The sequence below is a fragment of the Ambystoma mexicanum genome, chromosome 4p, assembly GCF_040938575.1.
Source record: "Ambystoma mexicanum isolate Mex_15411 chromosome 4p, UKY_AmexF1_1, whole genome shotgun sequence".
NCBI classification, from domain to species: Eukaryota; Metazoa; Chordata; class Amphibia; order Caudata; family Ambystomatidae; genus Ambystoma; species Ambystoma mexicanum.
In genome coordinates, this window is record NC_090927.1 from 844,857,097 (window position 1) to 844,874,605 (window position 17,509).

The 17,509-nt window shown below is 47.3% G+C and overlaps 36 non-coding genes and 22 pseudogenes across 36 annotated transcripts; all 58 read right to left on the reverse strand.

The window, feature by feature from the left end:
• Window positions 1-82: 82 nt before the first annotated feature.
• On the reverse strand, window positions 83-201 carry LOC138454464 (5S ribosomal RNA). The gene has a single exon (XR_011261140.1). It is a non-coding gene; the product is annotated as a 5S ribosomal RNA (ribosomal RNA).
• Window positions 202-307: 106 nt separating this feature from the next.
• Window positions 308-416, reverse strand: LOC138459611 (5S ribosomal RNA; annotated as a pseudogene).
• Window positions 417-522: 106 nt separating this feature from the next.
• Window positions 523-641, reverse strand: LOC138461783 (5S ribosomal RNA). Its single transcript, XR_011264390.1, has one exon. It is a non-coding gene; the product is annotated as a 5S ribosomal RNA (ribosomal RNA).
• A 463-nt stretch (window positions 642-1,104) lies between these two features.
• LOC138458545 (5S ribosomal RNA) lies at window positions 1,105-1,213 on the reverse strand (annotated as a pseudogene).
• A 106-nt stretch (window positions 1,214-1,319) lies between these two features.
• Window positions 1,320-1,438, reverse strand: LOC138455831 (5S ribosomal RNA; annotated as a pseudogene).
• A 106-nt stretch (window positions 1,439-1,544) lies between these two features.
• Window positions 1,545-1,663, reverse strand: LOC138463689 (5S ribosomal RNA). The gene has a single exon (XR_011266275.1). It is a non-coding gene; the product is annotated as a 5S ribosomal RNA (ribosomal RNA).
• A 463-nt stretch (window positions 1,664-2,126) lies between these two features.
• Window positions 2,127-2,235, reverse strand: LOC138457217 (5S ribosomal RNA; annotated as a pseudogene).
• A 106-nt stretch (window positions 2,236-2,341) lies between these two features.
• LOC138463249 (5S ribosomal RNA) lies at window positions 2,342-2,460 on the reverse strand. Its single transcript, XR_011265835.1, has one exon. It is a non-coding gene; the product is annotated as a 5S ribosomal RNA (ribosomal RNA).
• A 106-nt stretch (window positions 2,461-2,566) lies between these two features.
• Window positions 2,567-2,675, reverse strand: LOC138457988 (5S ribosomal RNA; annotated as a pseudogene).
• A 106-nt stretch (window positions 2,676-2,781) lies between these two features.
• On the reverse strand, window positions 2,782-2,900 carry LOC138456359 (5S ribosomal RNA). Its single transcript, XR_011262090.1, has one exon. It is a non-coding gene; the product is annotated as a 5S ribosomal RNA (ribosomal RNA).
• Window positions 2,901-3,006: 106 nt separating this feature from the next.
• LOC138461567 (5S ribosomal RNA) lies at window positions 3,007-3,125 on the reverse strand. The gene has a single exon (XR_011264182.1). It is a non-coding gene; the product is annotated as a 5S ribosomal RNA (ribosomal RNA).
• Window positions 3,126-3,588: 463 nt separating this feature from the next.
• LOC138459372 (5S ribosomal RNA) lies at window positions 3,589-3,692 on the reverse strand (annotated as a pseudogene).
• A 106-nt stretch (window positions 3,693-3,798) lies between these two features.
• On the reverse strand, window positions 3,799-3,917 carry LOC138463376 (5S ribosomal RNA). Its single transcript, XR_011265963.1, has one exon. It is a non-coding gene; the product is annotated as a 5S ribosomal RNA (ribosomal RNA).
• Window positions 3,918-4,023: 106 nt separating this feature from the next.
• LOC138461132 (5S ribosomal RNA) lies at window positions 4,024-4,142 on the reverse strand. The gene has a single exon (XR_011263767.1). It is a non-coding gene; the product is annotated as a 5S ribosomal RNA (ribosomal RNA).
• Window positions 4,143-4,248: 106 nt separating this feature from the next.
• LOC138456370 (5S ribosomal RNA) lies at window positions 4,249-4,367 on the reverse strand. Its single transcript, XR_011262091.1, has one exon. It is a non-coding gene; the product is annotated as a 5S ribosomal RNA (ribosomal RNA).
• Window positions 4,368-4,473: 106 nt separating this feature from the next.
• On the reverse strand, window positions 4,474-4,592 carry LOC138455718 (5S ribosomal RNA; annotated as a pseudogene).
• A 106-nt stretch (window positions 4,593-4,698) lies between these two features.
• On the reverse strand, window positions 4,699-4,807 carry LOC138458816 (5S ribosomal RNA; annotated as a pseudogene).
• Window positions 4,808-4,913: 106 nt separating this feature from the next.
• Window positions 4,914-5,032, reverse strand: LOC138460936 (5S ribosomal RNA). The gene has a single exon (XR_011263588.1). It is a non-coding gene; the product is annotated as a 5S ribosomal RNA (ribosomal RNA).
• Window positions 5,033-5,495: 463 nt separating this feature from the next.
• Window positions 5,496-5,604, reverse strand: LOC138457218 (5S ribosomal RNA; annotated as a pseudogene).
• A 106-nt stretch (window positions 5,605-5,710) lies between these two features.
• On the reverse strand, window positions 5,711-5,819 carry LOC138458973 (5S ribosomal RNA; annotated as a pseudogene).
• A 106-nt stretch (window positions 5,820-5,925) lies between these two features.
• Window positions 5,926-6,044, reverse strand: LOC138462238 (5S ribosomal RNA). Its single transcript, XR_011264842.1, has one exon. It is a non-coding gene; the product is annotated as a 5S ribosomal RNA (ribosomal RNA).
• Window positions 6,045-6,150: 106 nt separating this feature from the next.
• LOC138463296 (5S ribosomal RNA) lies at window positions 6,151-6,269 on the reverse strand. Its single transcript, XR_011265883.1, has one exon. It is a non-coding gene; the product is annotated as a 5S ribosomal RNA (ribosomal RNA).
• Window positions 6,270-6,375: 106 nt separating this feature from the next.
• On the reverse strand, window positions 6,376-6,494 carry LOC138461568 (5S ribosomal RNA). The gene has a single exon (XR_011264183.1). It is a non-coding gene; the product is annotated as a 5S ribosomal RNA (ribosomal RNA).
• Window positions 6,495-6,957: 463 nt separating this feature from the next.
• LOC138457219 (5S ribosomal RNA) lies at window positions 6,958-7,066 on the reverse strand (annotated as a pseudogene).
• A 106-nt stretch (window positions 7,067-7,172) lies between these two features.
• Window positions 7,173-7,291, reverse strand: LOC138456381 (5S ribosomal RNA). The gene has a single exon (XR_011262092.1). It is a non-coding gene; the product is annotated as a 5S ribosomal RNA (ribosomal RNA).
• A 106-nt stretch (window positions 7,292-7,397) lies between these two features.
• On the reverse strand, window positions 7,398-7,515 carry LOC138455296 (5S ribosomal RNA). Its single transcript, XR_011261934.1, has one exon. It is a non-coding gene; the product is annotated as a 5S ribosomal RNA (ribosomal RNA).
• A 106-nt stretch (window positions 7,516-7,621) lies between these two features.
• On the reverse strand, window positions 7,622-7,740 carry LOC138454648 (5S ribosomal RNA). The gene has a single exon (XR_011261316.1). It is a non-coding gene; the product is annotated as a 5S ribosomal RNA (ribosomal RNA).
• A 463-nt stretch (window positions 7,741-8,203) lies between these two features.
• Window positions 8,204-8,312, reverse strand: LOC138457220 (5S ribosomal RNA; annotated as a pseudogene).
• A 106-nt stretch (window positions 8,313-8,418) lies between these two features.
• On the reverse strand, window positions 8,419-8,537 carry LOC138464780 (5S ribosomal RNA). Its single transcript, XR_011267357.1, has one exon. It is a non-coding gene; the product is annotated as a 5S ribosomal RNA (ribosomal RNA).
• A 106-nt stretch (window positions 8,538-8,643) lies between these two features.
• Window positions 8,644-8,762, reverse strand: LOC138462519 (5S ribosomal RNA). Its single transcript, XR_011265114.1, has one exon. It is a non-coding gene; the product is annotated as a 5S ribosomal RNA (ribosomal RNA).
• Window positions 8,763-8,868: 106 nt separating this feature from the next.
• LOC138456392 (5S ribosomal RNA) lies at window positions 8,869-8,987 on the reverse strand. Its single transcript, XR_011262093.1, has one exon. It is a non-coding gene; the product is annotated as a 5S ribosomal RNA (ribosomal RNA).
• Window positions 8,988-9,093: 106 nt separating this feature from the next.
• LOC138454465 (5S ribosomal RNA) lies at window positions 9,094-9,212 on the reverse strand. Its single transcript, XR_011261141.1, has one exon. It is a non-coding gene; the product is annotated as a 5S ribosomal RNA (ribosomal RNA).
• Window positions 9,213-9,318: 106 nt separating this feature from the next.
• Window positions 9,319-9,427, reverse strand: LOC138458818 (5S ribosomal RNA; annotated as a pseudogene).
• Window positions 9,428-9,533: 106 nt separating this feature from the next.
• LOC138464299 (5S ribosomal RNA) lies at window positions 9,534-9,652 on the reverse strand. Its single transcript, XR_011266879.1, has one exon. It is a non-coding gene; the product is annotated as a 5S ribosomal RNA (ribosomal RNA).
• Window positions 9,653-10,115: 463 nt separating this feature from the next.
• Window positions 10,116-10,224, reverse strand: LOC138458546 (5S ribosomal RNA; annotated as a pseudogene).
• A 106-nt stretch (window positions 10,225-10,330) lies between these two features.
• Window positions 10,331-10,449, reverse strand: LOC138455832 (5S ribosomal RNA; annotated as a pseudogene).
• A 106-nt stretch (window positions 10,450-10,555) lies between these two features.
• Window positions 10,556-10,674, reverse strand: LOC138463690 (5S ribosomal RNA). The gene has a single exon (XR_011266276.1). It is a non-coding gene; the product is annotated as a 5S ribosomal RNA (ribosomal RNA).
• Window positions 10,675-11,137: 463 nt separating this feature from the next.
• On the reverse strand, window positions 11,138-11,246 carry LOC138457221 (5S ribosomal RNA; annotated as a pseudogene).
• A 106-nt stretch (window positions 11,247-11,352) lies between these two features.
• LOC138460580 (5S ribosomal RNA) lies at window positions 11,353-11,471 on the reverse strand. The gene has a single exon (XR_011263260.1). It is a non-coding gene; the product is annotated as a 5S ribosomal RNA (ribosomal RNA).
• A 106-nt stretch (window positions 11,472-11,577) lies between these two features.
• Window positions 11,578-11,696, reverse strand: LOC138454873 (5S ribosomal RNA). Its single transcript, XR_011261530.1, has one exon. It is a non-coding gene; the product is annotated as a 5S ribosomal RNA (ribosomal RNA).
• Window positions 11,697-11,802: 106 nt separating this feature from the next.
• On the reverse strand, window positions 11,803-11,921 carry LOC138462239 (5S ribosomal RNA). The gene has a single exon (XR_011264843.1). It is a non-coding gene; the product is annotated as a 5S ribosomal RNA (ribosomal RNA).
• A 106-nt stretch (window positions 11,922-12,027) lies between these two features.
• On the reverse strand, window positions 12,028-12,146 carry LOC138461570 (5S ribosomal RNA). The gene has a single exon (XR_011264184.1). It is a non-coding gene; the product is annotated as a 5S ribosomal RNA (ribosomal RNA).
• A 463-nt stretch (window positions 12,147-12,609) lies between these two features.
• LOC138458547 (5S ribosomal RNA) lies at window positions 12,610-12,718 on the reverse strand (annotated as a pseudogene).
• Window positions 12,719-12,824: 106 nt separating this feature from the next.
• Window positions 12,825-12,943, reverse strand: LOC138455833 (5S ribosomal RNA; annotated as a pseudogene).
• A 106-nt stretch (window positions 12,944-13,049) lies between these two features.
• Window positions 13,050-13,168, reverse strand: LOC138463691 (5S ribosomal RNA). Its single transcript, XR_011266278.1, has one exon. It is a non-coding gene; the product is annotated as a 5S ribosomal RNA (ribosomal RNA).
• Window positions 13,169-13,631: 463 nt separating this feature from the next.
• Window positions 13,632-13,740, reverse strand: LOC138457222 (5S ribosomal RNA; annotated as a pseudogene).
• Window positions 13,741-13,846: 106 nt separating this feature from the next.
• On the reverse strand, window positions 13,847-13,965 carry LOC138462524 (5S ribosomal RNA). Its single transcript, XR_011265120.1, has one exon. It is a non-coding gene; the product is annotated as a 5S ribosomal RNA (ribosomal RNA).
• A 106-nt stretch (window positions 13,966-14,071) lies between these two features.
• On the reverse strand, window positions 14,072-14,190 carry LOC138454569 (5S ribosomal RNA). The gene has a single exon (XR_011261240.1). It is a non-coding gene; the product is annotated as a 5S ribosomal RNA (ribosomal RNA).
• Window positions 14,191-14,296: 106 nt separating this feature from the next.
• Window positions 14,297-14,415, reverse strand: LOC138462240 (5S ribosomal RNA). Its single transcript, XR_011264844.1, has one exon. It is a non-coding gene; the product is annotated as a 5S ribosomal RNA (ribosomal RNA).
• Window positions 14,416-14,521: 106 nt separating this feature from the next.
• On the reverse strand, window positions 14,522-14,640 carry LOC138461571 (5S ribosomal RNA). Its single transcript, XR_011264185.1, has one exon. It is a non-coding gene; the product is annotated as a 5S ribosomal RNA (ribosomal RNA).
• Window positions 14,641-15,103: 463 nt separating this feature from the next.
• Window positions 15,104-15,212, reverse strand: LOC138458550 (5S ribosomal RNA; annotated as a pseudogene).
• A 106-nt stretch (window positions 15,213-15,318) lies between these two features.
• LOC138455834 (5S ribosomal RNA) lies at window positions 15,319-15,437 on the reverse strand (annotated as a pseudogene).
• Window positions 15,438-15,543: 106 nt separating this feature from the next.
• LOC138463692 (5S ribosomal RNA) lies at window positions 15,544-15,662 on the reverse strand. The gene has a single exon (XR_011266279.1). It is a non-coding gene; the product is annotated as a 5S ribosomal RNA (ribosomal RNA).
• Window positions 15,663-16,115: 453 nt separating this feature from the next.
• Window positions 16,116-16,224, reverse strand: LOC138457223 (5S ribosomal RNA; annotated as a pseudogene).
• Window positions 16,225-16,330: 106 nt separating this feature from the next.
• LOC138460581 (5S ribosomal RNA) lies at window positions 16,331-16,449 on the reverse strand. Its single transcript, XR_011263261.1, has one exon. It is a non-coding gene; the product is annotated as a 5S ribosomal RNA (ribosomal RNA).
• A 106-nt stretch (window positions 16,450-16,555) lies between these two features.
• Window positions 16,556-16,674, reverse strand: LOC138454874 (5S ribosomal RNA). The gene has a single exon (XR_011261531.1). It is a non-coding gene; the product is annotated as a 5S ribosomal RNA (ribosomal RNA).
• Window positions 16,675-16,780: 106 nt separating this feature from the next.
• Window positions 16,781-16,899, reverse strand: LOC138462242 (5S ribosomal RNA). The gene has a single exon (XR_011264845.1). It is a non-coding gene; the product is annotated as a 5S ribosomal RNA (ribosomal RNA).
• Window positions 16,900-17,005: 106 nt separating this feature from the next.
• Window positions 17,006-17,124, reverse strand: LOC138461572 (5S ribosomal RNA). The gene has a single exon (XR_011264186.1). It is a non-coding gene; the product is annotated as a 5S ribosomal RNA (ribosomal RNA).
• Window positions 17,125-17,509: the final 385 nt, after the last annotated feature.

Below are 17,509 nucleotides of genomic sequence, written 5' to 3' on the forward strand. Positions count from 1 at the left end.
TTTAAGCATCTAGTCGGCTAGACCTTGCAGTTTTGAAAGGCAATTGTGAAATGGCTCACTTCCTGAACTTGGAGCACAAAAAAGCCTACAGCACCTGGTATTCCCAGGTGGTCTCCCATCCAGGTACTAACTAGGCCCGACACTGCTTAGCTTCCGAGATCAGACGAGATCGGGCGCAATCAGTGTGGTGTGTCCGTAGTCTCTGGGCCTAGTGAGTTTTGCACTTTTAAGCATCTAGTCAGCTAGACCTTGCAGTTTTGAATGGCAATTGAGAAATGGCTCACTTCCTGAACTTGGAGCACAAAAAAGCCTACAGCACCTGGTATTCCCAGGCGGTCTCCCATCCAGGTACTAACGAGGCCTGACACAGCTTAGCTTCCGAGATCAGACGCATTCAGTGTGGTGTGGCCGTAGGCTCTGGGCCTTGTGAGTTTTGTACTTTTAAGCATCTAGTCGGCTAGACCTTGCAGTTTTGAAAGGCAATTGTGAAATGGCTCACTTCCTGAACTTGGAACACAAAAAAGCCTACAGCACCTGGTATTCCCAGGCGGTCTCCCATCCAGGTACTAACTAGGCCTAACACTGCTTAACTTCCGAGATCAGACGAGATCGGGTGCATTCAGTGTGGTGTGGCCATAGGCTCTAGAAATGCTAAGAATATTACTCTTATGCATTTGCATTTAGTAAGCTAAGCCATGCAGCCACTTGCAACATGATACCACGCTCATCGCTCGATCAGGCTCGATCAGGCGAGATATATAAGACTGGTGGGCCCATTCAGGACTCCTATGTCTGGTAGGATAACTTTAATTCATCCATCCTGTGTCTGTTGCAGGGAGGTGGAGAGAACAATCAACACAATAATGGTTTTCTTTCATGCCTCTTGAAGGACTCAATATTCTCTGTACTGCATTACATGTGAAAGTCGATTTATTACCCATGAACACACTACCTGTATGCTAATTCTATGTAAAAAGGTAGCTCCAGCCCTCATGATGTTGTCCAACATTTCCGCTATAAAACGGGATACAATTATTTTGGAAACATACCAAATTTGAAAAATAATTGAGAAGTTGCGCAATTACTAATCATGGAGCACAAAAAAGCCTACAGCACCTGGTATTCCCAGGCAGTCTCCCATCCAGGTACTAACTAGGCCCGACCCTGCTTAGCTTCTGAGATCGGGCGCATTCAGTGTGGTGTGGCCGTAGGCTCTGGGCCTAGTGAGTTTTGTACTTTTAAGCATCTAGTCGGCTAGACCTTGCAGTTTTGAAAGGCAATTGTGAAATGGCTCACTTCCTGAACTTGGAGCACAAAAAAGCCTACAGCACCTGGTATTCCCAGGCGGTCTCCCATCCAGGTACTAAGGGGGCCAGACACTGCTTAGCTTCCAAGATCAGACGAGATCGGGCGCATTCAGTGTGGTGTGGCCGTAGGCTCTGGGCCTTGTGAGTTTTGTACTTTTAAGCATCTAGTCGGCTAGACCTTGCAGTTTTAAAAGGCAATTGAGAAAGGGCTCACTTCCTGAACTTGGAGCACAAAAAAGCCTACAGCACCTGGTATTCCCAGGCGGTCTCCCATCCAGGTACTAACTAGGCCTGACACTGCTTAACTTCCAAGATCAGACGAGATCGGGTGCATTCAGTGTGGTGTGGCCGTAGGCTCTAGGAATGCTAAGAATATTACTCTTATGCATTTGCATTTAGTAAGCTAAGCCATGCAGCCACTTGCAACATGATACCACGCTCATCGCTCGATCAGGCTCGATCAGGCGAGATATATAAGACTGGTGGGCCCATTCAGGACTCCTATGTCTGGTAGGATAACTTTAATTCATCCATCCTGTGTCTGTTGCAGGGAGGTGGAGAGAACAATCAACACAATAATGGTTTTCTTTCATGCCTCTTGAAGGACTCAATATTCTCTGTACTGCATTACATGTGAAAGTCGATTTATTACCCATGAACACACTACCTGTATGCTAATTCTATGTAAAAAGGTAGCTCCAGCCCTCATGATGTTGTCCAACATTTCCGCTATAAAACGGGATACAATTATTTTGGAAACATACCAAATTTGAAAAATAATTGAGAAGTTGCGCAATTACTAATCATGGAGCACAAAAAAGCCTACAGCACCTGGTATTCCCAGGCAGTCTCCCATCCAGGTACTAACTAGGCCCGACCCTGCTTAGCTTCCGAGATCGGGCGCATTCAGTGTGGTGTGGCCGTAGGCTCTGGGCCTAGTGAGTTTTGTACTTTTAAGCATCTAGTCGGCTAGACCTTGCAGTTTTGAAAGGCAATTGAGAAATGGCTCACTTCCTGAACTTGGAGTACAAAAAAGCCTACAGCACCTGGTATTCCCAGGCGGTCTCCCATCCAGGTACTAACTAGGCCCGACACTGCTTAGCTTCTGAGATCAGACGAGATCAGGCGCATTCAGTGTGGTGTGGCCGTAGGGTCTGGGCCTAGTGAGTTTTGTACTTTTAAGCATCTAGTCGGCTAGACCTTGCAGTTTTGAAAGGCAATTGTGAAATGGCTCACTTCCTGAACTTGGAGCACAAAAAAGCCTACAGCACCTGGTATTCCCAGGCGGTCTCCCATCCAGGTACTAACGAGGCCCGACACTGCTTAGCTTCCGAGATCAGACGCATTCAGTGTGGTGTGGCCGTAGGCTCTGGGCCTTGTGAGTTTTGTACTTTTAAGCATCTAGTCGGCTAGACCTTGCAGTTTTGAAAGGCAATTGTGAAATGGCTCACTTCCTGAACTTGGAGCACAAAAAAGCCTACAGCACCTGGTATTCCCAGGCGGTCTCCCATCCAGGTACTAACTAGGCCCGACACTGCTTAGCTTCTGAGATCAGACGAGATCAGGCGCATTCAGTGTGGTGTGGCCGTAGGCTCTGGGCCCAGTGAGTTTTGTACTTTTAAGCATCTAGTCGGCTAGACCTTGCAGTTTTAAAAGGCAATTGAGAAAGGGCTCACTTCCTGAACTTGGAGCACAAAAAAGCCTACAGCACCTGGTATTCCCAGGCGGTCTCCCATCCAGGTACTAACTAGGCCTGACACTGCTTAACTTCCGAGATCAGACGAGATCGGGTGCATTCAGTGTGGTGTGGCCGTAGGCTCTAGGAATGCTAAGAATATTACTCTTATGCATTTGCATTTAGTAAGCTAAGCCATGCAGCCACTTGCAACATGATACCACGCTCATCGCTCGATCAGGCTCGATCAGGCGAGATATATAAGACTGGTGGGCCCATTCAGGACTCCTATGTCTGGTAGGATAACTTTAATTCATCCATCCTGTGTCTGTTGCAGGGAGGTGGAGAGAACAATCAACGCAATAATGGGTTTCTTTCATGCCTCTTGAAGGACTCAATATTCTCTGTACTGCATTACATGTGAAAGTCGATTTATTACCCATGAACACACTACCTGTATGCTAATTCTATGTAAAAAGGTAGCTCCAGCCCTCATGATGTTGTCCAACATTTCCGCTATAAAACGGGATACAATTATTTTGGAAACATACCAAATTTGAAAAATAATTGAGAAGTTGCGCAATTACTAATCATGGAGCACAAAAAAGCCTACAGCACCTGGTATTCCCAGGCAGTCTCCCATCCAGGTACTAACTAGGCCCGACCCTGCTTAGCTTCCTGGGTGCATTCAGTGTGGTGTGGCCGTAGGCTCTGGGCCTAGTGAGTTTTGTACTTTTAAGCATCTAGTCGGCTAGACCTTGCAGTTTTGAAAGGCAATTGTGAAATGGCTCACTTCCTGAACTTGGAGCACAAAAAAGCCTACAGCACCTGGTATTCCCAGGCGGTCTCCCATCCAGGTACTAACGAGGCCCGACACTGCTTAGCTTCTGAGATCAGACGAGATCAGGCGCATTCAGTGTGGTGTGGCCATAGGCTCTGGGCCTTGTGAGTTTTGTACTTTTAAGCATCTAGTCGGCTAGACCTTGCAGTTTTAAAAGGCAATTGAGAAAGGGCTCACTTCCTGAACTTGGAGCACAAAAAAGCCTACAGCACCTGGTATTCCCAGGCGGTCTCCCATCCAGGTACTAACAAGGCCCGACACTGCTTAGCTTCCGAGATCAGACGAGATCGGGCGCATTCAGTGTGGTGTGGCCGTAGGCTCTGGGCCTTGTGAGTTTTGTACTTTTAAGCATCTAGTCGGCTAGACCTTGCAGTTTTGAAAGGCAATTGAGAAATGGCTCACTTCCTGAACTTGGAGTACAAAAAAGCCTACAGCACCTGGTATTCCCAGGCGGTCTCCCATCCAGGTACTAACTAGGCCCGACACTGCTTAGCTTCTGAGATCAGACGAGATCAGGCGCATTCAGTGTGGTGTGGCCGTAGGCTCTGGCCCTAGTGAGTTTTGTACTTTTAAGCATCTAGTCGGCTAGACCTTGCAGTTTTGAAAGGCAATTGTGAAATGGCTCACTTCCTGAACTTGGAGCACAAAAAAACCTACAGCACCTGGTATTCCCAGGTGGTCTCCCATCCAGGTACTAACTAGGCCCGACACTGCTTAGTTTCCGAGATCAGACGAGATCGGGCGCAATCAGTGTGGTGTGTCCGTAGTCTCTGGGCCTAGTGAGTTTTGTACTTTTAAGCATCTAGTCAGCTAGACCTTGCAGTTTTGAATGGCAATTGAGAAATGGCTCACTTCCTGAACTTGGAGCACAAAAAAGCCTACAGCACCTGGTATTCCCAGGCGGTCTCCCATCCAGGTACTAACGAGGCCCGACACAGCTTAGCTTCCGAGATCAGACGCATTCAGTGTGGTGTGGCCGTAGGCTCTGGGCCTTGTGAGTTTTGTACTTTTAAGCATCTAGTCGGCTAGACCTTGCAGTTTTGAAAGGCAATTGTGAAATGGCTCACTTCCTGAACTTGGAGCACAAAAAAGCCTACAGCACCTGGTATTCCCAGGCGGTCTCCCATCCAGGTACTATCTAGGCCTAACACTGCTTAACTTCCGAGATCAGACGAGATCGGGTGCATTCAGTGTGGTGTGGCCGTAGGCTCTAGAAATGCTAAGAATATTACTCTTATGCATTTGCATTTAGTAAGCTAAGCCATGCAGCCACTTGCAACATGATACCACGCTCATCGCTCGATCAGGCTCGATCAGGCGAGATATATAAGACTGGTGGGCCCATTCAGGACTCCTATGTCTGGTAGGATAACTTTAATTCATCCATCCTGTGTCTGTTGCAGGGAGGTGGAGAGAACAATCAACACAATAATGGTTTTCTTTCATGCCTCTTGAAGGACTCAATATTCTCTGTACTGCATTACATGTGAAAGTCGATTTATTACCCATGAACACACTACCTGTATGCTAATTCTATGTAAAAAGGTAGCTCCAGCCCTCATGATGTTGTCCAACATTTCCGCTATAAAACGGGATACAATTATTTTGGAAACATACCAAATTTGAAAAATAATTGAGAAGTTGCGCAATTACTAATCATGGAGCACAAAAAAGCCTACAGCACCTGGTATTCCCAGGCAGTCTCCCATCCAGGTACTAACTAGGCCCGACCCTGCTTAGCTTCCGAGATCGGGCGCATTCAGTGTGGTGTGGCCGTAGGCTCTGGGCCTAGTGAGTTTTGTACTTTTAAGCATCTAGTCGGCTAGACCTTGCAGTTTTGAAAGGCAATTGTGAAATGGCTCACTTCCTGAACTTGGAGCACAAAAAAGCCTACAGCACCTGGTATTCCCAGGCGGTCTCCCATCCAGGTACTAACGAGGCCCGACACTGCTTAGCTTCCAAGATCAGACGCATTCAGTGTGGTGTGGCCGTAGGCTCTGGGCCTTGTGAGTTTTGTACTTTTAAGCATCTAGTCGGCTAGACCTTGCAGTTTTGAAAGGCAATTGTGAAATGGCTCACTTCCTGAACTTGGAGCACAAAAAAGCCTACAGCACCTGGTATTCCCAGGCGGTCTCCCATCCAGGTACTAACGAGGCCCGACACTGCTTAGCTTCCGAGATCAGACGAGATCGGGCGCATTCAGTGTGGTGTGGCCGTAGGCTCTGGGCCTTGTGAGTTTTGTACTTTTAAGCATCTAGTCGGCTAGACCTTGCAGTTTTGAAAGGCAATTGAGAAATGGCTCACTTCCTGAACTTGGAGTACAAAAAAGCCTACAGCACCTGGTATTCCCAGGCGGTCTCCTATCCAGGTACTAACTAGGCCCGACACTGCTTAGCTTCTGAGATCAGACGAGATCAGGCGCATTCAGTGTGGTGTGGCCGTAGGCTCTGGGCCTAGTGAGTTTTGTACTTTTAAGCATCTAGTCGGCTAGACCTTGCAGTTTTGAAAGGCAATTGTGAAATGGCTCACTTCCTGAACTTGGAGCACAAAAAAGCCTACAGCACCTGGTATTCCCAGGCGGTCTCCCATCCAGGTACTAACTAGGCCTGACACTGCTTAACTTCCGAGATCAGACGAGATCGGGTGCATTCAGTGTGGTGTGGCCGTAGGCTCTAGGAATGCTAAGAATATTACTCTTATGCATTTGCATTTAGTAAGCTAAGCCATGCAGCCACTTGCAACATGATACCACGCTCATCGCTCGATCAGGCTCGATCAGGCGAGATATATAAGACTGGTGGGCCCATTCAGGACTCCTATGTCTGGTAGGATAACTTTAATTCATCCATCCTGTGTCTGTTGCAGGGAGGTGGAGAGAACAATCAACACAATAATGGTTTTCTTTCATGCCTCTTGAAGGACTCAATATTCTCTGTACTGCATTACATGTGAAAGTCGATTTATTACCCATGAACACACTACCTGTATGCTAATTCTATGTAAAAAGGTAGCTCCAGCCCTCATGATGTTGTCCAACATTTCCGCTATAAAACGGGATACAATTATTTTGGAAACATACCAAATTTGAAAAATAATTGAGAAGTTGCGCAATTACTAATCATGGAGCACAAAAAAGCCTACAGCACCTGGTATTCCCAGGCAGTCTCCCATCCAGGTACTAACTAGGCCCGACCCTGCTTAGCTTCCGAGATCGGGCGCATTCAGTGTGGTGTGGCCGTAGGCTCTGGGCCTTGTGAGTTTTGTACTTTTAAGCATCTAGTCGGCTAGACCTTGCAGTTTTGAAAGGCAATTGAGAAATGGCTCACTTCCTGAACTTGGAGTAGAAAAAAGCCTACAGCACCTGGTATTCCCAGGCGGTCTCCCATCCAGGTACTAACTAGGCCCGACACTGCTTAGCTTCTGAGATCAGACGAGATCAGGCGCATTCAGTGTGGTGTGGCCGTAGGCTCTGGGCCTAGTGAGTTTTGTACTTTTAAGCATCTAGTCGGCTAGACCTTGCAGTTTTGAAAGGCAATTGTGAAATGGCTCACTTCCTGAACTTGGAGCACAAAAAAGCCTACAGCACCTGGTATTCCCAGGCGGTCTCCCATCCAGGTACTAACGAGGCCCGACACTGCTTAGCTTCCGAGATCAGACGAGATCGGGCGCATTCAGTGTGGTGTGGCGTAGGCTCTGGGCCTTGTGAGTTTTGTACTTTTAAGCATCTAGTCGGCTAGACCTTGCAGTTTTAAAAGGCAATTGAGAAAGGGCTCACTTCCTGAACTTGGAGCACAAAAAAGCCTACAGCACCTGGTATTCCCAGGCGGTCTCCCATCCAGGTACTAACTAGGCCTGACACTGCTTAACTTCCAAGATCAGACAAGATCGGGTGCATTCAGTGTGGTGTGGCCGTAGGCTCTAGGAATGCTAAGAATATTACTCTTATGCATTTGCATTTAGTAAGCTAAGCCATGCAGCCACTTGCAACATGATACCACGCTCATCGCTCGATCAGGCTCGATCAGGCGAGATATATAAGACTGGTGGGCCCATTCAGGACTCCTATGTCTGGTAGGATAACTTTAATTCATCCATCCTGTGTCTGTTGCAGGGAGGTGGAGAGAACAATCAACACAATAATGGTTTTCTTTCATGCCTCTTGAAGGACTCAATATTCTCTGTACTGCATTACATGTGAAAGTCGATTTATTACCCATGAACACACTACCTGTATGCTAATTCTATGTAAAAAGGTAGCTCCAGCCCTCATGATGTTGTCCAACATTTCCGCTATAAAACGGGATACAATTATTTTGGAAACATACCAAATTTGAAAAATAATTGAGAAGTTGCGCAATTACTAATCATGGAGCACAAAAAAGCCTACAGCACCTGGTATTCCCAGGCAGTCTCCCATCCAGGTACTAACTAGGCCCGACCCTGCTTAGCTTCCGAGATCGGGCGCATTCAGTGTGGTGTGGCCGTAGGCTCTGGGCCTAGTGAGTTTTGTACTTTTAAGCATCTAGTCGGCTAGACCTTGCAGTTTTGAAAGGCATTTGTGAAATGGCTCACTTCCTGAACTTGGAGTACAAAAAAGCCTACAGCACCTGGTATTCCCAGGTGGTCTCCCATCCAGGTACTAACTAGGCCCGACACTGCTCAGCTTCCGAGATCAGACGAGATCGGGCGCAATCAGTGTGGTGTGGCCGTAGGCTCTGGGCCTAGTGAGTTTTGTACTTTTAAGCATCTAGTCAGCTAGACCTTGCAGTTTTGAAAGGCAATTGAGAAATGGCTCACTTCCTGAACTTGGAGCACAAAAAAGCCTACAGCACCTGGTATTCCCAGGCGGTCTCCCATCCAGGTACTAACAAGGCCCGACACTGCTTAGCTTCCGAGATCAGACGAGATCGGGCGCATTCAGTGTGGTGTGGCCATAGGCTCTGGGCCTTGTGAGTTTTGTACTTTTAAGCATCTAGTCGGCTAGACCTTGCAGTTTTGAAAGGAAATTGAGAAATGGCTCACTTCCTGAACTTGGAGTACAAAAAAGCCTACAGCACCTGGTATTCCCAGGCGGTCTCCCATCCAGGTACTAACTAGGCCCGACACTGCTTAGCTTCTGAGATCAGACGAGATCAGGCGCATTCAGTGTGGTGTGGCCGTAGGCTCTGGGCCTAGTGAGTTTTGTACTTTTAAGCATCTAGTCGGCTAGACCTTGCAGTTTTGAAAGGCAATTGTGAAATGGCTCACTTCCTGAACTTGGAGCACAAAAAAGCCTACAGCACCTGGTATTCCCAGGTGGTCTCCCATCCAGGTACTAACTAGGCCCGACACTGCTTAGCTTCCGAGATCAGACGAGATCGGGCGCAATCAGTGTGGTGTGTCCGTAGTCTCTGGGCCTAGTGAGTTTTGTACTTTTAAGCATCTAGTCAGCTAGACCTTGCAGTTTTGAATGGCAATTGAGAAATGGCTCACTTCCTGAACTTGGAGCACAAAAAAGCCTACAGCACCTGGTATTCCCAGGCGGTCTCCCATCCAGGTACTAACGAGGCCCGACACAGCTTAGCTTCCGAGATCAGACGCATTCAGTGTGGTGTGGCCGTAGGCTCTGGGCCTTGTGAGTTTTGTACTTTTAAGCATCTAGTCGGCTAGACCTTGCAGTTTTGAAAGGCAATTGTGAAATGGCTCACTTCCTGAACTTGGAACACAAAAAAGCCTACAGCACCTGGTATTCCCAGGCGGTCTCCCATCCAGGTACTAACTAGGCCTAACACTGCTTAACTTCCAAGATCAGACGAGATCGGGTGCATTCAGTGTGGTGTGGCCATAGGCTCTAGAAATGCTAAGAATATTACTCTTATGCATTTGCATTTAGTAAGCTAAGCCATGCAGCCACTTGCAACATGATACCACGCTCATCGCTCGATCAGGCTCGATCAGGCGAGATATATAAGACTGGTGGGCCCATTCAGGACTCCTATGTCTGGTAGGATAACTTTAATTCATCCATCCTGTGTCTGTTGCAGGGAGGTGGAGAGAACAATCAACACAATAATGGTTTTCTTTCATGCCTCTTGAAGGACTCAATATTCTCTGTACTGCATTACATGTGAAAGTCGATTTATTACCCATGAACACACTACCTGTATGCTAATTCTATGTAAAAAGGTAGCTCCAGCCCTCATGATGTTGTCCAACATTTCCGCTATAAAACGGGATACAATTATTTTGGAAACATACCAAATTTGAAAAATAATTGAGAAGTTGCGCAATTACTAATCATGGAGCACAAAAAAGCCTACAGCACCTGGTATTCCCAGGCAGTCTCCCATCCAGGTACTAACTAGGCCCGACCCTGCTTAGCTTCTGAGATCGGGCGCATTCAGTGTGGTGTGGCCGTAGGCTCTGGGCCTAGTGAGTTTTGTACTTTTAAGCATCTAGTCGGCTAGACCTTGCAGTTTTGAAAGGCAATTGTGAAATGGCTCACTTCCTGAACTTGGAGCACAAAAAAGCCTACAGCACCTGGTATTCCCAGGCGGTCTCCCATCCAGGTACTAAGGGGGCCAGACACTGCTTAGCTTCCAAGATCAGACGAGATCGGGCGCATTCAGTGTGGTGTGGCCGTAGGCTCTGGGCCTTGTGAGTTTTGTACTTTTAAGCATCTAGTCGGCTAGACCTTGCAGTTTTAAAAGGCAATTGAGAAAGGGCTCACTTCCTGAACTTGGAGCACAAAAAAGCCTACAGCACCTGGTATTCCCAGGCGGTCTCCCATCCAGGTACTAACTAGGCCTGACACTGCTTAACTTCCAAGATCAGACGAGATCGGGTGCATTCAGTGTGGTGTGGCCGTAGGCTCTAGGAATGCTAAGAATATTACTCTTATGCATTTGCATTTAGTAAGCTAAGCCATGCAGCCACTTGCAACATGATACCACGCTCATCGCTCGATCAGGCTCGATCAGGCGAGATATATAAGACTGGTGGGCCCATTCAGGACTCCTATGTCTGGTAGGATAACTTTAATTCATCCATCCTGTGTCTGTTGCAGGGAGGTGGAGAGAACAATCAACACAATAATGGTTTTCTTTCATGCCTCTTGAAGGACTCAATATTCTCTGTACTGCATTACATGTGAAAGTCGATTTATTACCCATGAACACACTACCTGTATGCTAATTCTATGTAAAAAGGTAGCTCCAGCCCTCATGATGTTGTCCAACATTTCCGCTATAAAACGGGATACAATTATTTTGGAAACATACCAAATTTGAAAAATAATTGAGAAGTTGCGCAATTACTAATCATGGAGCACAAAAAAGCCTACAGCACCTGGTATTCCCAGGCAGTCTCCCATCCAGGTACTAACTAGGCCCGACCCTGCTTAGCTTCCGAGATCGGGCGCATTCAGTGTGGTGTGGCCGTAGGCTCTGGGCCTAGTGAGTTTTGTACTTTTAAGCATCTAGTCGGCTAGACCTTGCAGTTTTGAAAGGCAATTGTGAAATGGCTCACTTCCTGAACTTGGAGTACAAAAAAGCCTACAGCACCTGGTATTCCCAGGTGGTCTCCCATCCAGGTACTAACTAGGCCCGACACTGCTTAGCTTCCGAGATCAGACGAGATCGGGCGCAATCAGTGTGGTGTGGCCGTAGGCTCTGGGCCTAGTGAGTTTTGTACTTTTAAGCATCTAGTCAGCTAGACCTTGCAGTTTTGAAAGGCAATTGAGAAATGGCTCACTTCCTGAACTTGGAGCACAAAAAAGCCTACAGCACCTGGTATTCCCAGGCGGTCTCCCATCCAGGTACTAACGAGGCCCGACACTGCTTAGCTTCCGAGATCAGACGAGATGGGGCGCATTCAGTGTGGTGTGGCCGTAGGCTCTGGGCCTTGTGAGTTTTGTACTTTTAAGCATCTAGTCAGCTAGACCTTGCAGTTTTGAAAGGCAATTGAGAAATGGCTCACTTCCTGAACTTGGAGCACAAAAAAGCCTACAGCACCTGGTATTCCCAGGCGGTCTCCCATCCAGGTACTAACGAGGCCCGACACTGCTTAGCTTCCGAGATCAGACGAGATCGGGCGCATTCAGTGTGGTGTGGCCGTAGGCTCTGGGCCTTGTGAGTTTTGTACTTTTAAGCATCTAGTCGGCTAGACCTTGCAGTTTTAAAAGGCAATTGAGAAAGGGCTCACTTCCTGAACTTGGAGCACAAAAAAGCCTACAGCACCTGGTATTCCCAGGCGGTCTCCCATCCAGGTACTAACTAGGCCTGACACTGCTTAACTTCCGAGATCAGACGAGATCGGGTGCATTCAGTGTGGTGTGGCCGTAGGCTCTAGGAACGCTAAGAATATTACTCTTATGCATTTGCATTTAGTAAGCTAAGCCATGCAGCCACTTGCAACATGATACCACGCTCATCGCTCGATCAGGCTCGATCAGGCGAGATATATAAGACTGGTGGGCCCATTCAGGACTCCTATGTCTGGTAGGATAACTTTAATTCATCCATCCTGTGTCTGTTGCAGGGAGGTGGAGAGAACAATCAACACAATAATGGTTTTCTTTCATGCCTCTTGAAGGACTCAATATTCTCTGTACTGCATTACATGTGAAAGTCGATTTATTACCCATGAACACACTACCTGTATGCTAATTCTATGTAAAAAGGTAGCTCCAGCCCTCATGATGTTGTCCAACATTTCCGCTATAAAACGGGATACAATTATTTTGGAAACATACCAAATTTGAAAAATAATTGAGAAGTTGCGCAATTACTAATCATGGAGCACAAAAAAGCCTACAGCACCTGGTATTCCCAGGCAGTCTCCCATCCAGGTACTAACTAGGCCCGACCCTGCTTAGCTTCTGAGATCGGGCGCATTCAGTGTGGTGTGGCCGTAGGCTCTGGGCCTAGTGAGTTTTGTACTTTTAAGCATCTAGTCGGCTAGACCTTGCAGTTTTGAAAGGCAATTGTGAAATGGCTCACTTCCTGAACTTGGAGCACAAAAAAGCCTACAGCACCTGGTATTCCCAGGCGGTCTCCCATCCAGGTACTAAGGGGGCCAGACACTGCTTAGCTTCCAAGATCAGACGAGATCGGGCGCATTCAGTGTGGTGTGGCCGTAGGCTCTGGGCCTTGTGAGTTTTGTACTTTTAAGCATCTAGTCGGCTAGACCTTGCAGTTTTAAAAGGCAATTGAGAAAGGGCTCACTTCCTGAACTTGGAGCACAAAAAAGCCTACAGCACCTGGTATTCCCAGGCGGTCTCCCATCCAGGTACTAACTAGGCCTGACACTGCTTAACTTCCAAGATCAGACGAGATCGGGTGCATTCAGTGTGGTGTGGCCGTAGGCTCTAGGAATGCTAAGAATATTACTCTTATGCATTTGCATTTAGTAAGCTAAGCCATGCAGCCACTTGCAACATGATACCACGCTCATCGCTCGATCAGGCTCGATCAGGCGAGATATATAAGACTGGTGGGCCCATTCAGGACTCCTATGTCTGGTAGGATAACTTTAATTCATCCATCCTGTGTCTGTTGCAGGGAGGTGGAGAGAACAATCAACACAATAATGGTTTTCTTTCATGCCTCTTGAAGGACTCAATATTCTCTGTACTGCATTACATGTGAAAGTCGATTTATTACCCATGAACACACTACCTGTATGCTAATTCTATGTAAAAAGGTAGCTCCAGCCCTCATGATGTTGTCCAACATTTCCGCTATAAAACGGGATACAATTATTTTGGAAACATACCAAATTTGAAAAATAATTGAGAAGTTGCGCAATTACTAATCATGGAGCACAAAAAAGCCTACAGCACCTGGTATTCCCAGGCAGTCTCCCATCCAGGTACTAACTAGGCCCGACCCTGCTTAGCTTCCGAGATCGGGCGCATTCAGTGTGGTGTGGCCGTAGGCTCTGGGCCTAGTGAGTTTTGTACTTTTAAGCATCTAGTCGGCTAGACCTTGCAGTTTTGAAAGGCAATTGTGAAATGGCTCACTTCCTGAACTTGGAGTACAAAAAAACCTACAGCACCTGGTATTCCCAGGTGGTCTCCCATCCAGGTACTAACTAGGCCCGACACTGCTTAGCTTCCGAGATCAGACGAGATCGGGCGCAATCAGTGTGGTGTGGCCGTAGGCTCTGGGCCTAGTGAGTTTTGTACTTTTAAGCATCTAGTCAGCTAGACCTTGCAGTTTTGAAAGGCAATTGAGAAATGGCTCACTTCCTGAACTTGGAGCACAAAAAAGCCTACAGCACCTGGTATTCCCAGGCGGTCTCCCATCCAGGTACTAACGAGGCCCAACACTGCTTAGCTTCCGAGATCAGACGAGATGGGGCGCATTCAGTGTGGTGTGGCCGTAGGCTCTGGGCCTTGTGAGTTTTGTACTTTTAAGCATCTAGTCAGCTAGACCTTGCAGTTTTGAAAGGCAATTGAGAAATGGCTCACTTCCTGAACTTGGAGCACAAAAAAGCCTACAGCACCTGGTATTCCCAGGCGGTCTCCCATCCAGGTACTAACGAGGCCCGACACTGCTTAGCTTCCGAGATCAGACGAGATCGGGCGCATTCAGTGTGGTGTGGCCGTAGGCTCTGGGCCTTGTGAGTTTTGTACTTTTAAGCATCTAGTCGGCTAGACCTTGCAGTTTTAAAAGGCAATTGAGAAAGGGCTCACTTCCTGAACTTGGAGCACAAAAAAGCCTACAGCACCTGGTATTCCCAGGCGGTCTCCCATCCAGGTACTAACTAGGCCTGACACTGCTTAACTTCCGAGATCAGACGAGATCGGGTGCATTCAGTGTGGTGTGGCCGTAGGCTCTAGGAACGCTAAGAATATTACTCTTATGCATTTGCATTTAGTAAGCTAAGCCATGCAGCCACTTGCAACATGATACCACGCTCATCGCTCGATCAGGCTCGATCAGGCGAGATATATAAGACTGGTGGGCCCATTCAGGACTCCTATGTCTGGTAGGATAACTTTAATTCATCCATCCTGTGTCTGTTGCAGGGAGGTGGAGAGAACAATCAACACAATAATGGTTTTCTTTCATGCCTCTTGAAGGACTCAATATTCTCTGTACTGCATTACATGTGAAAGTCGATTTATTACCCATGAACACACTACCTGTATGCTAATTCTATGTAAAAAGGTAGCTCCAGCCCTCATGATGTTGTCCAACATTTCCGCTATAAAACGGGATACAATTATTTTGGAAACATACCAAATTTGAAAAATAATTGAGAAGTTGCGCAATTACTAATCATGGAGCACAAAAAAGCCTACAGCACCTGGTATTCCCAGGCAGTCTCCCATCCAGGTACTAACTAGGCCCGACCCTGCTTAGCTTCTGAGATCGGGCGCATTCAGTGTGGTGTGGCCGTAGGCTCTGGGCCTAGTGAGTTTTGTACTTTTAAGCATCTAGTCGGCTAGACCTTGCAGTTTTGAAAGGCAATTGTGAAATGGCTCACTTCCTGAACTTGGAGCACAAAAAAGCCTACAGCACCTGGTATTCCCAGGCGGTCTCCCATCCAGGTACTAAGGGGGCCAGACACTGCTTAGCTTCCAAGATCAGACGAGATCGGGCGCATTCAGTGTGGTGTGGCCGTAGGCTCTGGGCCTTGTGAGTTTTGTACTTTTAAGCATCTAGTCGGCTAGACCTTGCAGTTTTAAAAGGCAATTGAGAAAGGGCTCACTTCCTGAACTTGGAGCACAAAAAAGCCTACAGCACCTGGTATTCCCAGGCGGTCTCCCATCCAGGTACTAACTAGGCCTGACACTGCTTAACTTCCAAGATCAGACGAGATCGGGTGCATTCAGTGTGGTGTGGCCGTAGGCTCTAGGAATGCTAAGAATATTACTCTTATGCATTTGCATTTAGTAAGCTAAGCCATGCAGCCACTTGCAACATGATACCACGCTCATCGCTCGATCAGGCGAGATATATAAGACTGGTGGGCCCATTCAGGACTCCTATGTCTGGTAGGATAACTTTAATTCATCCATCCTGTGTCTGTTGCAGGGAGGTGGAGAGAACAATCAACACAATAATGGTTTTCTTTCATGCCTCTTGAAGGACTCAATATTCTCTGTACTGCATTACATGTGAAAGTCGATTTATTACCCATGAACACACTACCTGTATGCTAATTCTATGTAAAAAGGTAGCTCCAGCCCTCATGATGTTGTCCAACATTTCCGCTATAAAACGGGATACAATTATTTTGGAAACATACCAAATTTGAAAAATAATTGAGAAGTTGCGCAATTACTAATCATGGAGCACAAAAAAGCCTACAGCACCTGGTATTCCCAGGCAGTCTCCCATCCAGGTACTAACTAGGCCCGACCCTGCTTAGCTTCCGAGATCGGGCGCATTCAGTGTGGTGTGGCCGTAGGCTCTGGGCCTAGTGAGTTTTGTACTTTTAAGCATCTAGTCGGCTAGACCTTGCAGTTTTGAAAGGCAATTGTGAAATGGCTCACTTCCTGAACTTGGAGTACAAAAAAGCCTACAGCACCTGGTATTCCCAGGTGGTCTCCCATCCAGGTACTAACTAGGCCCGACACTGCTTAGCTTCCGAGATCAGACGAGATCGGGCGCAATCAGTGTGGTGTGGCCGTAGGCTCTAGGCCTAGTGAGTTTTGTACTTTTAAGCATCTAGTCAGCTAGACCTTGCAGTTTTGAAAGGCAATTGAGAAATGGCTCACTTCCTGAACTTGGAGCACAAAAAAGCCTACAGCACCTGGTATTCCCAGGCGGTCTCCCATCCAGGTACTAACGAGGCCCGACACTGCTTAGCTTCCGAGATCAGACGAGATGGGGCGCATTCAGTGTGGTGTGGCCGTAGGCTCTGGGCCTTGTGAGTTTTGTACTTTTAAGCATCTAGTCAGCTAGACCTTGCAGTTTTGAAAGGCAATTGAGAAATGGCTCACTTCCTGAACTTGGAGCACAAAAAAGCCTACAGCACCTGGTATTCCCAGGCGGTCTCCCATCCAGGTACTAACGAGGCCCGACACTGCTTAGCTTCCGAGATCAGACGAGATCGGGCGCATTCAGTGTGGTGTGGCCGTAGGCTCTGGGCCTTGTGAGTTTTGTACTTTTAAGCATCTAGTCGGCTAGACCTTGCAGTTTTAAAAGGCAATTGAGAAAGGGCTCACTTCCTGAACTTGGAGCACAAAAAAGCCTACAGCACCTGGTATTCCCAGGCGGTCTCCCATCCAGGTACTAACTAGGCCTGACACTGCTTAACTTCCGAGATCAGACGAGATCGGGTGCATTCAGTGTGGTGTGGCCGTAGGCTCTAGGAACGCTAAGAATATTACTCTTATGCATTTGCATTTAGTAAGCTAAGCCATGCAGCCACTTGCAACATGATACCACGCTCATCGCTCGATCAGGCTCGATCAGGCGAGATATATAAGACTGGTGGGCCCATTCAGGACTCCTATGTCTGGTAGGATAACTTTAATTCATCCATCCTGTGTCTGTTGCAGGGAGGTGGAGAGAACAATCAACACAATAATGGTTTTCTTTCATGCCTCTTGAAGGACTCAATATTCTCTGTACTGCATTACATGTGAAAGTCGATTTATTACCCATGAACACACTACCTGTATGCTAATTCTATGTAAAAAGGTAGCTCCAGCCCTCATGATGTTGTCCAACATTTCCGCTATAAAACGGG